The sequence below is a fragment of the Antechinus flavipes genome, chromosome 2 (assembly GCF_016432865.1).
Source record: "Antechinus flavipes isolate AdamAnt ecotype Samford, QLD, Australia chromosome 2, AdamAnt_v2, whole genome shotgun sequence".
NCBI lineage: Eukaryota > Metazoa > Chordata > Mammalia > Dasyuromorphia > Dasyuridae > Antechinus > Antechinus flavipes.
In genome coordinates, this window is record NC_067399.1 from 16,670,079 (window position 1) to 16,688,900 (window position 18,822).

The window sequence follows — 18,822 nt, forward strand, 5'->3', positions numbered from 1 at the left end:
CGCTTCCCAAAGAAGGGACTCCCCCGTAGAAAGCAATCTCGCATACCCCGTCTTCCCTGCCGCTGAACCTAAACTCCTGTAAAAAATGAAAAAGAAACTCAGAATGCCCTTAGTGCCTCAGACGTTGGTGAATTAGAAAGCGAGGCTGCAGGGTATATTCCACCTCCTCACAACTTGCCCTTTCTTACTGCCCCGATAATTAATTACCCAAAGCGGTGAGACCCTTGAAGAATAAAAATTCTGAGACAGATATTTTCTGGGACGTTGGAAAATATCTGGGCCTATGTTATGTGTTATATGTTTGTTTAGTGTTGTAACTGTGTAGTCTGTGTGATGTGTGTTCTATGTTCTGTGTGATTTGTCTGTTTTATTGGTTGGAAAAATTTTTAAATGGAGCTCCATGTTTGTCTGTGTGTGTCTGTGTTAAAAGTTAGCAAACTTGTAAGAGATAAGGATTCAGGCTCTGTGTGCAGGCTTAGCAAATATCAAGAAGCTTGAAAAATCTTTCTCTCTCCCTCTCTCTGTCTCTGGCTGACTGCAGCAGCCTGTGAGACAGGGAGAAAAGTGAGAGAAAGGAAGAAAAAGAAATGAAAAAATAGATTGAAAGGGATTTGGAATTTCGGAAAGTTAAAATATGTATATAGAAGACCAGTGTGCTAACATTTAAAGGAAAGAAGTTTGACATGACTGAAATGACTCAGCAGCAACAACACAAACAAATATATATATGACACACATATACACGTGTGTATATATATATATATACCACATGTGTGTGTGCTGATCTATGTATATACATGTACACATGTACTGTGTGTCTACGGTGTTGCTGCATATATCTATGTATACATATTATATACACACAGACGTGTATACGTGCATGTTGTTTTTCCTTTTTTGTTGTTTTTCTTTTAAGTTTTCTTATTGGCTTCTCAGTGATGGAAGGGAATGAAGTAATAATGGACATAGCACCTACTGTGCGCAGAAAGAGCGCTAAGCGCTTTTTATAAATATTGATATTTTCAAACAGAGGGGGAGGGCGCTATCATCCTCACTTTGCAGATAAGGAAACTGAGGCAAAGAGGTTGTCACTGAGCTCAAATTTGAACTCAGATCTTCCTGACTCCAAGCCTAACCCTCTATGTACTTTTTCACGAGGTGTCTCAAGGATGAGAGAGAGAAAGAGACAGAGACAGAGATAGAGAGACAGAGAGACAGACAGAGAGAGAGAGAGAGAGAGAGAGAGAGAGAGAGACAGAGAGAGAGACAGAGAGAGAGAGAGAGACAGTCAGATAGAATAACAGAAACAGACATAGACAGACAGACAAAAACAGAGACAAACAAATAGACCCAGAGAGACAGAAAGAGACGGAGACAGAGAAATAGCCAGATAGACAAAAATAGACACAGAGAGACAGAGAAAAATAGAGAGAGACAGAGAGACAGACGGAGACAGAGATAGACAGATAGACAAAGACAGACAAGCAAACACAGACAGAGAGACGGACAGAGACAGAAAAATAAAACAGGCAGAGACAGATAGAAATTCGAATAAACAAAGACAGAGATAGGCAGAGACAAAAAGATAAACAGAGACAGACAGAGATAGACAGATACACAGAGATAGGCAGAGACAGGGAAGCAGAGAGAAAACAGAGACAGATAGAAATTCGAATAAACAAAGACAGAGATAGGCAGAGACAAAAAAATAAACAGAGATAGACAGAGATAGACAGACAGATAGACAGAGATAGGCAGAGACAGGGAAGCAGAGAGAAATAGAGGCAGATTCAGAGAATTCAAACCCTACATCAAACTGAAATGTTTTCCACTGCAAGCTGGGCTTCCCTCATCGGGTCCTTGCCCTCTTGTCGGGTCCTTGCCCCCCTTGTCGGGTCCTTGCCCCCCTTATCGGGTCCTTGCTCCCCTTGTTGAGTCCTTGCCCCCTGCACTCACAGCCCCCACCCCCACCCCCAGGGCCAGTGCTGAAAGCAGCTCTTTCTGGATCCCTGCCCAAGCCTGACGCCAGCCTGGCCCTTTGCCTTGATTTCATCTTCCCCAGCTGCGGACGCTGGGACACGCTTGGGGGAATTCCGGAGAAAGGTTCCGAGCAGGCGAAGGAAGGGGGCCAGAAGGCGAGGGCTGCCCCCCCCCGGCAGGGCAGAGGTCACACTCTCTCACTGACCAGAGAGTGAGTGACGATTTCTTGACCTTCCTTGTTGGCATTTTCTTGTTCAAAAGGGGAAGGAACCAAGAAGTGTTCTCTCTGATTCTCACCAGCCAGGGGGAAAAAAGGGGAAAATGTATATGATAATCGTATTATACATTTAAAAGGAATAGCAAGTTGTATACAATACATCTGAAGTTTTGTGAGCAATCCCCTTTTAAAATTATGCCACATTATGGAAATGCTTGTTTTATCCCACAAATTAAATTTTAAAAAATAAAGCTAGGAGCCAAGGAGTCCTGATAGAACTTGTAACTTTTATCTGTGACTTTAGTCTTTTACACCACCATCATTTCCCAATACATTGGCTTCCCTTGTCACTAAGAACAGTGAGTGACCTTTTCTCACACGTGCAATGGCCCAAGTCCTGCTTCCCCCCTCTTTAATAAGGGTTCTCAGGGACCCAGATGGAACTTTGCTTTGAGGTGACTTGAGCGGCCTTTGACATCACTGAAATCGTTCAGCAGATTCTTCTCCGGGGGGCTGATTTTTCTTTTTTTTTTTAATTTTATTTTGTTAAAGCTTTTTATTACAAAACATATGCGTGGGTGATTTTTCAACATTGACCTTTATAAAACCTTCAGGGCGGGGAGGCTGCTTTCTTTGCTCTGCCTCGGTTTACACAAGTCTTCCCAAGTCTCTCAGAACGAGAAGGCCGGACATGGAAAGCTTTCTGATGGGATGATTCCAGATCTGGTCTGACAACCTGATCTAATGGATGATTCCAGAACCAAAGCACAAAGTCACACGGTAGGCGGCTATATGGGAATCGAATCTAGGACCCCTGACTCCAATTACTCCATGTTCCCCACTGGACCAGGATCACTCCCTTTTTTCCTGCTAGGCTGGCTCACTCACCTCCATCTACGCCTGTTGCCATGCTCTCCATGGGAAGGGTGATCTCAGGTTCTAGGGGAGGGATTGGCCCCAGTCCGAGCCAGGCTGTTACTGCTCATTTTTAAGGTCTGATGGGTAACCATGGGTGGAGGGATGCACGCCTACTACTCACCTCTGAAGTTCAAGTCTCTACCATATCCATTCCCTCTGCTTAAATCAGTCACAATGACACTGTGGACCTTAAACATGAAATGATGGGAAATGATCATTCCGTCCTGGAGTTTGTGATAAAGAAGCATGAAAGTGGGCAGAAGTTGATGTCCCACGTGGGCTTGGAAAAAGCAGAGTTTTAGGAAGCTCAGAAAAAAGGATCTCCTGGAAATCACCTGGAAGGGGGGAGATGTTCAACGTTCCACTCCTGCTTCCAACAGACAGCCCCTGTCCTTCCCACGCTATCACGGCTCTTCAGTGCTCCCATGACTGCTTCCTACTGACCACAAACGTTCCCACGTCTCATCCTCAAGCGACCTCCACTCAGTTCTTGGACTTATTTGTCCAGACTTAGCTTCTCTCCTAACCCCCAATCTTGCAACTACTGGACATCTCAAGCCAGAGTTCTTATAGATGAACTCCATAATCCAAAAATGAATTCATTACCCCAAAAATCCTTCCCTCTTCTTGATTCCCTAATTCCTAATCGGAGCATTGTCTGGCTAGAGTTTTGGTAAAGCATCTCCTATTCTTCTTGTGGCAGAGACTGAACAATGTGATTAGACAATAATTTAATCAGATAAATGACTGGTCAGATGGTCAGACTCAAAAGGCAGGTATCAATGATCCACTGTCAACACTGAAGATCTCCAGTGGAAGGTCCCAGGGATCTGTATCTGGACATGTGTGTTTAATATTTTTTATCAATGATTTGAATAAAGATATTCCGGGAGGCTGAGTAGCTATCTGAACCTTAGGTATTGAAATGATGGAAATAATTGACCTTATACATATAAGGTAGGTAAAGGGAGAGGAGAGAGGCAAAGACAGAAAGAGAGAGATGTATGAATGAATAGATAAATGACCGAAACAGATATAAAGATAGATATAGGTGTAGATATAGCTATATCTATCAATGAGTTTACTTAGCTTTTAAGGATGTAATTGTTAAACACAGGGAAAAGATTCATCAAATAGCCAATCAAGTATTTATTAAGCACCAATTAATTATTGATATTCAAATTATAAAGAATGAAATACTTATTTACAATGAGCTTAACTTCTAACAGAGGAGAGTTACGTACAAAATATATATACAATGTAAATATAAAACAAATAAATACAAATATATATAAAGTAGGTAAATACCTTGAAACAGAGAACCCTAGCAGCTGTGGGGAATCCAGAAAGGCTTTATTCAGAAAACGCTGTATGACCATCTTGAAGAAAAGATGTAAGACAGATTCAGACCTGGGACTGCCCTCACTTCCTTATTTTCTATTTCTGTCCAAATTAGAGCATTGTCTTGAACAGCCCACTTGCATTCATTTAATAACAACATCAACAACAAACAGGTTTGCAAAGCACTTTTCTACTTGTTATCTCACTTGAGTCTCACAAGGTAATCATTATCCCCATCTTCCAGACGGGGCAAGTAAAGCCAACATGCAAACGATGGCCAAATTGTGCTCATGTTGCCTTCATTGGACCTCTTTTTTCCACTAGGATGCTTGCCACCTTGATTCAAGCTCTCATCACCTGTGATCCTCCTAATTGATTTTCCTCCTTCCAGTTGCTCTGCCATTCATCCAATCTTGGTTACCAAAGTGATTTTCATTTAGCACAGATATTACTTCACCCAGGGAAAAACGTGTAACCTCCTGCTACCATGAATACCACTGAGCTTGTAAAGCTTTTCAGTTTTTTCAGTTTAATCCCCCTATCAACCTTGTTTTTCAGACTCTTCTCTGCCTTCTATTTGACAACCTTTGTTTAATTCTTCCTAATAGGGGTGAAGTTACCTTCCAGATAAGTCTTAAGACTATAAATGTAAATCCCCCCATGAGGGATTGGTACTTGAGTGTGCACAAAGCCCATGATATAGTTGGTGAGCTCATCTGATGACACAAAAACGAGGGTTCCGGGGCTAATAATGTAGATGCAAAAGCAGTAATTCAATCAGAATAAATGGAAAATCTTGGACCTGGATACAAAATGGGGAAGGAAGTATGGACCGACATCCATTGTTCTGAAAAGGATCTGAGGATTATAGTGGACTACAGGCACATATGTGAGTCATAGGATGTGGTGATCAGAAAAGCTAAAGAGTGAAGAGACATAACTTCCAGGACTAAAAAGTGACAATCCCTCAGGGATGCAAAAGGCTTTTGAGCTCATGATGTAGGATGTGCCATTGAAGGAACTAGAAATATATATCCTGTGCCCATCAGTTGGGAAATGGCTGAATAAGTTATTGTATATGAAGGTAATGGAATATTATTGTTCTATAAGAAATGATGAGCAGGCTGATTTCAGAAAAGCCTGGAAAGGCTTATGGAACCGATGCCGAGTGAGGCGACTAGAACCAAGAGTACTTTGTACACGGAACAAGATTATGTGATGACCAACTGTGATGGACTTGGCTCTTTTCAACAACGTGGTGATTCGAGGCAATTCCAATAGATTTAGGATGGAAAATGCCAGAGAGAGAACTACAAAAACTGATCGAGCATGAAAGAATAGTCTTTTTACCTTTTTTGTTTGCTTTCTTTCTCATGCTTTGCTTTTTCCTTTTGATTTTTCTTGCACGATGTGATAAATACGCATATGTTTAAAAGGATCACACATATTTAACCTATATTAGATTATTTGCTATCTTAGGGAGGAGGAGGTGAAGAAGGAAGGGAGAGATATTTAGAACACAAAGTTTTACAAAAATGAATGTTGACAACTATCTTTAAATGTACTTGGAAAAATAAAATTTTATTTAAAAATTATATTAAAAAGATATACTATATATGTGTGTGTGTATGTATGTATACATACATATATATATATATATATCCTGGAGCAAAGATTTAAGAGAGACATGAGAGTTATTTTCAAGTACTGCTGCATGGAAGAGCAATTAGCCTTTTTCTGCTTGACCACAGAGAAGTATAACTAGCTCCAAATGAGCAGAAGTAGCAAAGAAGCCAATTTAGGTTTGATAAGAGGATTTAGTTCATAATAATTAGTTATTCAAAAGCGACACGAGGCAATGGGTTCCCCCTCACTAGAGGTCCCCAGGCAGAGGTTAGATGATCATCCAAAAAGCAGAATGAGAATTTCTTTCAGATAATGGTTGGAATCAGGACAGCTCACATCTCAAATCAGATTCTTTTTTTTTTTTTTAATGTCTCCCATTTAGCCTTTTTTTTTTTTTTTTTTTTGGTTGCATCCTATGGAAATTCTGTTCCCTTTTTCTTCTGTCACAGCCTGGGGTCCTGCACAAAGAGCGGCCCCTTGTCCCAGGGCCCATGGCTCACAGATACTATTCCCCACGATGCAGAAGTACCGAATCCTACTCCAAGCTCTCTCTCTGTTTGCCTTTGATTCTTGACAGGGAGAGTCTAGGAGTTCCCTGAAGGCCTGGTGGTATAGAAGGATTACTCCCTGCCACAGGAGGAGGAGTTTGAGGGCCATAAAAATAGGCACCCTTAGAAATAGTCATTTCCAAATGTCTTTGATCGTGGGCCCAGGCCTTCTTAGCTTCCCTTAGTGCTAGCTCTGGGTAGGATGCAAGTGGCTGGTCAGCAATCTTAGTTTCCCACTCTCAGTCCACCTGATGTCTTGTGGACGGCTCTTAAACTCGTCGCGGCCAGAAATGAGCTCGTTATTTTCCTCCTCAAACTCCCCTCTTTTAAACTTCCTATTACAGGACCCCGGTGGTCCGGGCTCCCACCTCAGTTCTCCCCTCTCTCGCCCCTCCTGTATGGCCAATCTACTGCCATTTCCACTTATAGGACTCTCTCTCCGCGGACACAAGCACGGAGAGCAGAGCATGCTCACCTCAAGCCCAGACTATCGAGGAGCCTCCTGGGTCATCTGCCTCAAGCTTTTCCAGTCCCTCCTCCACACAGCAGTGAAAGTGACCTCGGTCTGACCACGTCAGCCCCCCACCATCACCCCCAGCATTCAGGAGCTCTCTGTTGCCTCCAGGATCCAATCTCCTGTTTGCCTTTTAAAGCCCTTCATAACGTGTTACACACACACACACACACACACACACACACGTGTTCCCGCTCCAGTCTTGGATGGCCTCCTTCCTCATCCCTGCCTCCTGGACCTTCCTCTCCCCTGCCTCCTGGACTTCCTCTCCCCTGCCTCCTGGACTTCCTCTCCCCTGCCTCCTGGACCTTCCTCTCCCCTGCCTTCTGGACTTCCTCTCCCCTGCCTCCTGGACTTCCTCGCTTCCTTCCAGCTCAAAGCGCACCTTCTGCAAAAAACCTTTCCTGAGTCCCTTCCCTTTATTCACCTGCATTATCTTGTTTGGACCCAGGCGTCCCCGTGCTGTCGCCCCATTAGGAGAGCTCCTGGACAGCTACGGGTCTGCCCCCAATACCGGCGCTTAGTAAGAAACGCTGACTGAAGGATGTAAATCCCGGATCTCTAGCCGGGTTCCCCCCACGGCTGGGCCGTACAGGATCCAGGGACAGGGCCCGCCCAGGAGGGGTTTTGGAACCCCTCCCTGGAACTGCTCCTGATGGGTGAAACGGCGCAAAATCCGGGGGTCCCGAGGACCTCGAGTGCACTTGAATGACTTTCTGCAGCCAGGGTCCGCCCCGCACCCGTCGCTCCTCCCCACAACCTTCTCTCCCCGCTCCTAGCTCCGGGGGCTGCAAACCTCCGGAGCCTCTCCCCCTCCCCCGGGGCTCTGATAGGGGCACGTGTGTGATCCGTCCAGTGGCTCCTCCCCTCACCGCCTCGGAACTCCCCCAACTCCCCCCACCCGCCCTCGGGGTGGCTTCCGCCTTTAGAATGTGAACTCCGGGAGCGCCGGGAACGTCCGGCTTTTGTCTCTCCCCGGCGCTCAGAACTCGGCGGGCACGAACCGCTTCGGGAACGTTTGTTGGTTCATTCATTCATCCGCGTCCGTCTGTCCAAACACCTCCCATCCATCCTCCGTCCATCCCCAGTCCATCCATTCATCCATCCATCTATCCCCTCCTCATCCATCCTCCCCGCATCCATCCGTGCAGGGGTTCGGGCGGGCTCGCATTCACTCATTCGTGCTCCGCAGGCCGCCTGGGGGCCCCCCGCACCCTCCGGGGTCCGCAGAGAGACCCGCCCTGGCCGCTGACCCCGCGGCCTCTCCGACCCACACCCCCTCCCCCCACGAGCAGGGATAGAGTAGCCGATTTCCACAGCTGAGCAGGAGTCCCCAGCTTACCTCCCACCCCTCCCAAGGCAGCGCCTCCAGTGGGGCGGGACCCCAGCTCATACCACCGCTCTCGCAGCCAATCAGCTTCCCCCGCAGCCCGGAGTCTCCCCTTTCCCCTCCCGGGAACCTGCCGCCCGAAATCCGGCCCTCGCTGCGGCTACGTGTGTGTACGTGGGGACCGTAAGCCCCACGCAGGGGGAACCGGCCCCCCGAAGGGTGGGTGGCCCGGGGGCGCCAGGCCAGGCTGGGGGTGGGGGCAGGAAGCGGAAGGCCGAGCAGCCCCCTCCAGTTCCAGCGCCGGTTACCAGGACTCTGCTTCTGGCTGGGAAGGCGGCTGTGCCAGCTCCAAGCCACGAAGCGAGCGCAGAGCTCGCCTTGGAAAGCCAGGCCCGGGGTTCAGATCCCGCCCTGCCCGGTGGGATTTAATGCCTCTCCGGGGTTGTTACCCATCTCCAAAAGTTAGGGACCAGAGGCAGCTAGGTAGCGGGGTGGGTGCGGCTGAGCCGTCCTGCTTTAGATCCACGCTGCGCGTCACTCCGCCTCAGTTTCCTCCTTAGGTGCACATGCCAGGAGATTCATTTGGGATGCCCAGAGGCTCACGGGGCCCGAGGGGCAGCTCTAAAGCGGGGGATCCCTCCTTCCCCAACCCCACAACCAAGACTGGCTCACAACTCGTTTCCCAGCCCAGGAAGCCCGGCTGAGGCAACATTTCCCCGACGTTCCCCCAGAAGTCTACTTTCCACACAGTTCCGGTGCCAGCCTACCCCTGGCACAGCGGGCTCAAAGGGCCAGGACCGCAGACTAAAGTCAGCCCCATATAAGGAACTCGGGCTCACTGCCTCCCTCTGGGCCCAGGGAAGGATGACCCCAGCTTTAGAGCCCAAAGGAAACCCCACGGATCACAAGAGACCCCAGGGGGCGCGTGCCCTGCCTCCCCCATCTCGCAGAAGCAGCAGCAAGTCCCCCCGAGGAAGCTGCCAAGCGGGAATTCAAAGCCGGCTCCTCTGACTCCAAGCCAGGGCTCTTCCCACTGCACCACACTGCCCCGCCCCCAAACCAGGACTCGGCCGGCAGACGGGCTGAGTTTGCCCCGGCTTCCAGTCTAACTCGAGGATGTCCCCATCCTCCGGCCTCGGGGACAACCATCCGGGCCGGGCCTCCGCCGGGCTGTTTCTTCAGCTGAGAAAACAAGCACCCCTCCCTGCCCCCGGCTCTTTCCCGTGCAATCACCGCGGAGCACCCGCCGTCCCGGCTTGCGCAAACGCCACTTATTCATTCCCCAAACACGCATCAGGCGTCCACCTCAAGGGCGCACTTAGATTTGACCTTTAGAGAGGCAGCCACAGGAAGCGCGCCTCCTTGATCCTCCCCTCCCCCTCTGTTGCCATCCCCGCCCCCAGCCGGCTGGTCCCCAGCTCGGCTTCCTAGCAGCAGGGGCAGAATGTGGGCCAGAGAGTGCCCACGGCGAGGGACGCTGGCCGAACACTAAACTCTCCGAGCCTCAGTTTCCCCCCTGTAACAGCACTTCAAAAACCAATTTTTAGGTTTCATGCTTTTTCCTGTGGCTGCCCCGGGCCTGGAACGCTGTCCCTCCCCTCTTGGAATCCCTGGGTTCCTTCAAGACTCAGTTCAGAAACTACCTTTTCCTGCTTCTGACTTGGCCACTATTCAGGAGCGCCCTCATTCCCGCCCCCATCCCACTCCCAACACACAAGGAGCCCTTTTGTTTGTCTTACATGTATGGGGGGGTCCCTCCCCCACTCTCCAGGGAGCATGGGGCCATCCTTCCGTTCAAACGGAGGCAGACTGGACCTCTTCTCCCTCCGCTTCTGCCAGGACAGGGAGCTGGAGGCCGAGACCAGAAGCTGGGCCACTCCACTGCCCTCGGAGAGGGGCTCCGGGCTCCAACGGTCTCCCTCTGCTCCCCTAAGTATTCTTTTTAAAGATTAATTTATTTATAATAAACAAAATAATTAAATGCACATATTTGTTTATAGTAAATCATTAAATTTAAATATTATTCATCCAGGGGATGAGGTTTTCAGAGACAAGTTAAACTTCTGATCTCTTTCTTTAATGGAGGAAGGGATCCAAGCTTTACATCCAAGAGTTGGTCCCTTTCCCAACAAATATCAATCCCACAAAAAACAGACATAAGAAATGGCAAACTAGCCTTTACCCAAGAGAGACATCAGGGAAGGCATACACAGGGGAGTCACAGAAGCGGCTGCGAAGTGAACTTCTCCCAGATCCCACCGAGGGCAGCTTCCCAAAGATGGCGGCCGCCGGCTCATTCCCTCTTCAGTGTCCCCCGAGCTGCCATTTCGTTTTCTCTCTCCAAGCCGGGAGCCAGCTGTCGGGGGCGGAAGGACACACGGGCTTCTACCAGTGGCAGCCCCACGCCGGCTTTGGGGCCCAGCTTACAGACGTTACCTGCGCCGGCGCCTCTCCCCGTTAGAATGCTGTAGGGCTTCCGGGCTCTGTGTCCCATCACCCAGCACCTGGCACGCGGATGCTGACTGACCCCGACTGAGTATCTGCAGGACTTTTACGGGAGGGGATCTTTCCAGGCCCCTGATGGCTACACGTTAACCCGGAGAAAGCAGCCCACAGCTGGAGCTGTCCAAAAGGGGGATGAATGAGCCGGCCTTGAGGTCACGTGTCCTGGCCAGGCGCAGGAAAGGCCGGATGCCATTTGTTCGGTCTATTTGAAAGGACACTTTGGGAGGTTCCGTTTGGACTAGGGCTTTGAGGAATCTCTGGGATGCTTGTTTTGGGTTTTTTTTTTCCAGTATCCCAGTTCCCACCGGAGTCCGGCCTGAGGGGGTCCTCAGTTACACAAGACTGGCGCAGCCCTGATGGCCAATGCTGTAGGTTCACGTGAATGGGGTCTCCTGGGCTAGCCTGGGAATCTAAACCAAGGCTGGGTGACACCGGTTCCCGCAAAGAGGGCCAGACAACTGCCCGGGAGCCAACTTTAGGAACATAATCCATGAGCAGTTTGGAACTAGGCCCCAAAAGTTACCTAGCTGTGCAGACCCTTTGATCCAGCAGTGTTATTACCAGGCCTGTATCCCAAAGAGACCTTAAAGGAGGGAAAGGGACCCGTATGTGCCAGAATGTTTGTGGCGGCCCTTTGTGTAGTGGCCAGAAACTGGAAACTGAGCGGATGCCCATCAATTGGAGAATGGCTGGGTAAATTGTGGTACATGAATGTTATGGAATATTATTGCTCTGTAAGAAATGACCAGCAGCATGATGTCAGAAAGGCCTGGAGAGACTTACGGGAACTGATGCTGAGGGAAATGAGCAGAACCAGGAGATCATTGTACACGGCAACAAGACAATACCATGATGAATTCTGACTATCGTGGCTCTTTCCAACAATAAGATGACTGAGGCCAGTTTCAATGATCTTGTGATGAAGAGAGCCAGAGAAGGGACTGTGGGAACTGAATGTGGATGACAACATAACTTTCTCCCTCTTTCTGTTGTTCGCTTGCATTTTGTTTTCTTATTCATTTTCTTTCCTTCTTGATCTGATCTTGGTCAGTAAGGTAATTGTACAAATATGTTTACATATATTGTATTTAACATTTATTTTAACATGTATTGGACTACCTGCCATCTAAAGGAGGAGGTGGGAGTAGGAGGGGAAAATTTGGAACACAAGGCTATGCAAGGGTCAATGTCGAAAAATTATCCATGCATATGTTTTAATAAATAAAAGCTTTAATTAAAAAATATGTGTATATATGTATACACACACACATATGTATATGTATGTATATATATATATATATATATATATTTTTTTTTTTTTTTAAAGGGAGGGAATACAATGCATGAGTGAGCCAAGCCCTGTGTTTCAACTCAGGCTCTTTACAAGCTCCCTTGGACCTGTTGGTCTAGGACTTGGTCCTGCAGGACTTTAGGAAGCAAAATGTAACCCAATGGGTTGGGAAAGGAATAACATTCAAAGAGCACAAGCCTTGGAGTGAGGAAGACTGGAATGTAAATGCTGCCTCAGACACTTAGAGTTGGCAAGCCACCTAACCTCTTTGTGCTTTAGATTCCTTCCCCATTTGTAAAATCAGGGTGATAATAGCACTTACCTCCCAGAGTTGTTGTGAGGTTCAAATGAGTTTAATATATATAAAAGTGCTTTGCAAATCTTAAAAGCACCGTTTAAAAAGCTTTTATTAATGGGGTATGGAATTCTTAAGAAGAAACTGAATAATATATCATTTTTGTGGGCATGGACCCAATTTGACCTTCAAGGAATTGGGAAAATACACCTCACAAAAAAAGCAAGAAAATGCATCTCCCTTCCTTCTTGGCAGAAGTGTTGAACTTGGGTGAATTTGGTTGGTTTTTAAAAAACTGTTTCTTTCCCTTCTTTTTCCTTTTTGTTACAAGGGATGGCTCTCTAGGAATTGTTTGTTTTTTTTTGTTTTGTTTTGTTTTAATTCTTTCCCCTTTTTTTTTCTTTTTGTTACAAGGGATGGCTCTCTGGGAATTTTTTTTTTAATTCTTTTCCTTTTTTTCTTACAAGGGATGGCTCTCTGTGAATTGGTTTTTAAAAACTGTTTCTTTCCCCCTTTTTTTTTTCTTTTTGTTACAAGGGATGGCTCTCTGGGAATTTTTTTTTTTTAATTCTTTTCCCTTTTTTGTTACAAGGGATGGCTCTCTGTGAATTGGGTTTTTTTTAAACTGTTTCTTTCCCCCCCTCCCTTTTTTTTTTTTTTTTTTTTTACTGTTTCTTTCCCTTCTTTTTCCTTTTTGTTACCAGGGATGAATCTCTGGGAATTGATTTTTTAAAACTATTTCTTTCCCTTCTCTTTCCTTTTTGTTATAAAGGATGGCTCCCTGGGACAAGGATAGGCTTAAAAAGGAAGGCAGTGTGAAGGACAGCTATCATTAAAAATGATTTGAACAAAAAAGAAAACGGAAGCTTCTAATTCCATCCATGCTTTCCCTGACATATCATGTAAAGAAAGGGTTTCCTTATTGCAACTGGTCACGTTGGCTGACCTTTCTACGGGACAGCTGTGTGTTCCTAGCACATGCTCAGCAATTAGGAAGCACCTGATATCCTTCTTTGGCCTGGAACCTGCCCTCCTGGTGCTTGCATCCTACTAGATCCAGATGCGCTCGGATGATCAGAAATCACCCCCTTCATTGTTCTACAACTTGCTCCAGAGATACTGTGGAGATAATGCAGGCTCCGCTCAGAACTTTGTATTGTCTCTCATGCACTGGCTATCCAAGCTGCCGAGTGATTCTACTGTATCAGAAAGGAAATCAGCATTTATGAAGGGCCTGCCGTGCGCCGAGCCCTATATGATGATTCCTTCATTACCTTGTCACTTGAGAAGCAGGTGCTGGGCCTGTTGCGGGGAGAATGGGCTCCTGCCAGAGGAGCCCCCTTCTCGCTGGGACTGGGGACAGCGGTCCAGCTTTTGTACTAGCTCATAGGGATCTCTCCCTGCCCTAGGCTCTATGGAGTCTATTCTCTGGCCAGAACACTTGTTTTCATCTTAAATGAGTTCTTTTCTTACTGCATCTATTCTCTGGCTCTCAAGGAAACTGGATTTCCTCCTGTGGACGCCACATCCCTCAACACACTTCCTAATACTGGCTCTTTGCCATTCTTCCACTGGTGGTTCTGAAGGGAAGGCCGGACTCCTCCCAGTTGCCCAATGGTCCTCCGGCTTTCGCTCGGCCACCAGGGAACCCCTTCTTTCTTGATGTCTCCAAATTGACTTTTGATCCCGAGGTCACCCTCCTGCCTTCCTCAATGAGTTCAGTGTTCATTATCTGGCTCCCGGCCTTTCCCCTATCCCAGCTTCAGGCCTTACAGCAGGGGACTTCAAGCTATCTGCTGACACTCCTTCAGGTATCCAGACTCCCCAGTTCCTCAGTCACTTTCTTTCCTAAGAACTGCTTTTCCACCCCAGTCCCACCCAGAGATGGTCAGAGCCTGGTCTGGGCCATCACCCACAAAGGCACCACATTGCGGCTCCCTTTATCAGGTCCTCCCTTCTTATAATTCCATCTTTCCCTCTATCTGACACCCCCCACCCTGTTCTTCTCTTCTGCGTGACCTCTACCCCCTTCTCTCTACTCAGCTTCCACCCCCATTCGGGCCTTGGCCACTTTTGGCCTGGATTATTGAAACAATCTCCTGATATTACTTCCTCCAGTCCATCTAAGCTAAATGATATTCATAAACCAGGTTTATGGGATGTCTCCTACTCAAAAATGACTTCCAGTTGCCCTGGGGAAAACTACAAACTCCTCTGCCTGGCCCAGATTCCCCATTCCAGTCTGACTGGTCTGCTGGCTGTTCCCATTATGACATTCCACCTGCCTCCACCGGCTTTGTACAAGCACCTGGAACGCGTCTCTGCTTACGTCCGGCCGGAAGAATCTCCGGCTTCCTTCAGACTCGGGATCAGGAGCCAGCTCCTCCCCGAGGCCTTCCTTGATCCACTCACTTGCCCCCATCTCCATCCTCCTTACGAATCAGTCCTACTCTAGGTGTTCCTGTCAAACTCCCCTCTAAAATGGAAACTTCCGGGGGGTAAGGGCAGTTTCAGAGCTTCCTCGGCCCCTTATAGAGCCAGTCTATGATGGAATTGAAACCCTGATGTCTTCAACAAACTGACTCCCTCCTCCAAAGGACAGCCTTTTTTTTTTTTTTTTGCTGAGGCAATTGGGTGAAGTGACTTGCCCAGATTTGAACTCAGGTCCTCCTGACTTCAAGGCTGGTGCTCTATCCACTTCACCACCTACTACCCCAAGGACAGCTTTTCTAACCGCTTAGCTGACCCTAGCCTGGAGATCCAAAGCTCACGGTTTCAGAACTGGAAACAGCAAATTCCGCACACGAATTCTGTCCCTCAGTCAGTCTATCAGCCCATAAACAGTAATTAAGTACTTGTGTGTGAGAGGCTCCAGTCACTGCTGCCAACATGGCCGTCAAAGAACAAATATTTGGAGAGCCAGACTTGAATTCCAGTCCAGGTTCAGTCTCCCTAGAGAAGATTCCTCAAGAGGGAGGTGGAGTGGATGTTTAAAAGAACAATCAGCTCTAGAACTCTACACTAACCCCGCCACCAAAGCTTGGAGGAAGGAAAGAAAAGAGCATTTATTAAGCACCTACTATGTGCCAGGCACTGCACCCTCCAGATAGCATCTTCGATTCTGACAACAATTCTGGGAGCCAAGGGATAGTATCCCTATTTCAAACTGGGGAAACTGGGGCAGAGGCGCAGTGGCTTGCCCAGGATCATACAGCTAGTAGGTTACTGCAGTAAGCAGACTACTACTTCCACTCAGTTTATCTTACTGGCCTAGACACTTCCTCTGCAATGAATACACAGGGTGGGGGTGGTTTGGTTTTGTGTTGCACCAGGATGGTTCCTTCCTCGGGTGCTGTAGCTCAAATGAATGTTCCACCCAGCACCCAGTGGTCAGTCTAGCCTCGGGACCTGTTAAAGAGCCTGGAGGACCCAAAGCCTTTCTACTTCAGGATGGGGCACTGAGCTGAGGGCTCCCAACTCTACAGACACCCAAGCCTGGAAGCCTGATCTAGCTGGAGGAAAACCCCTCTTCCCAGAGGCAACTTCACTTCTGAGACAGCTAAACCACCTTCCTAAACTACTCAGAACAGGGAAGCTCCAGGACAAATAGAAGGAGCAGAAATAGCTGAAACAGAGTTAGTTCCTCTTTCATATCTCTTGGGCTATATCCTAATTCCACTATCATAAGAGAAGTTGCCCAAGAGAGAGGTTTCCTATGTGACAACTCAAATTGCAAATCATAAGATATTTATGAGGTTTTTAACTTTTCAAAATTTTTCAAGATATTTTCCATACATGATTCCCATTTGATCCTGACAACCACCTTGGAAGATGATCTTTTCTCCATTTTACAGATGTGGAAAGTGAATGACACAGCCAGAATGCCATTAAAAAGTAGGATTTCCAGCAGTGTTGCTATTGGGCTTATATCCCAAAGAGATCTTAAAGAAGGGAAAAGGACGTATATGTGCATGAATGTTTGTGGCAGCTCTCTTTGTAGTGGCCAGAAATGGAAACTGAGTGGAAGCCCATCCGTTGGAGAATGGCTGAATAAATTGTGGTATATGAACGTTATAGAATATTATTGTTCTATAAGAAATGATCAGCAGGAGGATTTCAGAGAGGCCTGGAGAGACTTACAGGAACTGATGCTGAGTGAAATGAGCAGGACCAGGAGATCATTATATACTTCAACAACAATATTATAGGATGATCAATTATGAAGGGCGTGGCCCTTTTCAACAATGAGATGAACCAAATCAGCTCCATTTGTTCAATAATGAATAGAACCAGCTACACCCAGCAAAAGAACTCTGGGAAATGACTGTGAACCACTATATAGTATTTCCAATCGCTCTGTTTTTATCCACCTGCATTTTTTATTTCCTTCTCAGTTCAATTTTACCTTATTTCAAAGTCCGATTCTTCTTGTGCAGCAAAATAACTGTATGGACATGTATACATATATTGTATTTAACATATACTTTAACATATTAACATGTATTGGTTTACCTGCCATCTGGGAGAGAGGGTGGGGGGAAGGAGGGGAAAAGTTGGAACAGAAGGTTTTGCAAGGATCAATGCTGAAAAATTACCCATCCTTATATCTTGTAAATAAAAAAGCTATAATAAAAAAAATCTTTAATAAAAAGAAAAAATAGTGGAATTTCACAGAATCGCAGAATCTGGAGTTAGAATTTCAGCCTCCTTCTAGCCCAATTGAAACATGGAAAGGAATCCCACTCCGACACACAAGAGGTCATACAATTTGCTTGAAGATTCCAAGGAAATTACTCGTTACTCGTTAAAGTAGTTCATTCTTCTTTTAGACAATTTACATGAAGAGCTAGTTCATCCTCGGAGGTTTCTTTACATTTTGATTTTCTGGTCTATCTTCTGGAGTATAATACTCCCAGGCCTGCTGTAGGTGAAGCATTCCATGCCCTTCACTATCTCCAGTTAAAAAAAAAAAAAAGTCTTAAACCAAGGGACCCTACTCCAAATAAGTTCTAATAAGGCAAAGTTCATTAGGACTCTGGCCTGCTTATTTCGGAAAGCTGTGCCCCTTTCAATAGGCTAAGGTTGCTGGTCACTATACCATGATGCAATCTCATATTGAGATTGTCGTTCACACACACTCAGAACTTCTTCAGAGCAAATGTTGGCGAATCAGGCCTGCTACCTCACACTTGAGAAATTGATTTTTTGTGCCTACAGAGAAATCTTTACATTTGTCTCCAGGTTTATATCTCATAGTTCAATATTCTGTCAATCATCTCCCATTTGAACCATAACTCCTGCCTCTAAGCCCAATTCTTTTCCCACTCTATCAAATATCCTCTCCATATCCAATTAAACTTGATCAGACTTATCTAACAGATCAAAGGATCTAGCTAGGATGCAAAGAACATCTTATTTCAAAGTTTAGATCAAGTGATAAATTAAGAGTCCTGCAATGGTTTGTTTGACTTTCAAGTAGGCCATTGATCTATTCTCTATTCCCACCATGTTTCCCTGTTCTATGACTTTTTTGACTTCTCTTCATCCCCACCATCACCCACTCCTCAGGCCATCATGCACATACCTCCCTACTGCCTACCAATGCATCTATGTCTCCTTCATCTTTCAAACACCTCCCGCCCTCCACAACCCCGATCGATCCCTTCCTGCAAACTTACCATCGTCTAGTTCTCCTCCTTGTCAGAAACATTCTACCCGTTTCCTTGGCTGAACCTTTGCTCAGCTCATACTGGCCGCTCATGGAGATCCCCAAGCTCTCCTCAACATACTTCCTTTGAGATTACCTCTATTTTTCCCAGTACATAACTTGAACGGGCACTGCTGTTTGCATATTGTCTGCCCACTGGATGGGGGCTATTTAAGGGCATGGAGGATCTTAAACTCTCTTCTGTATCTCCAGGGCTTATTATTGTAAGGTGCCTTGGCATTTAGGAAATGCTTTAAAAAGGCTTGTTATTCATTTCACTATAGTCTTATTTACAGAAAGACTGGTCCAACAGCACTGGAATTCGTTATTCGGGAGAATAAGTTCTTTCAGTTATATCTAACTCTTGGTGACCCCCATTTGGGTTTTTCTTGGCAAAGATACTAAAATCATTTGCCATTTCCTTTTCCAGCTTATCTCACATGAGGAAACCGAGGCAAATGGAGTGAAGAGACTTGCCCAGGGTCACACAGCCAGCGTCCAAGGCTGGACTTGAACGACGTCTTCTCAGTTCTCCTGAGCTTCAGCCCTC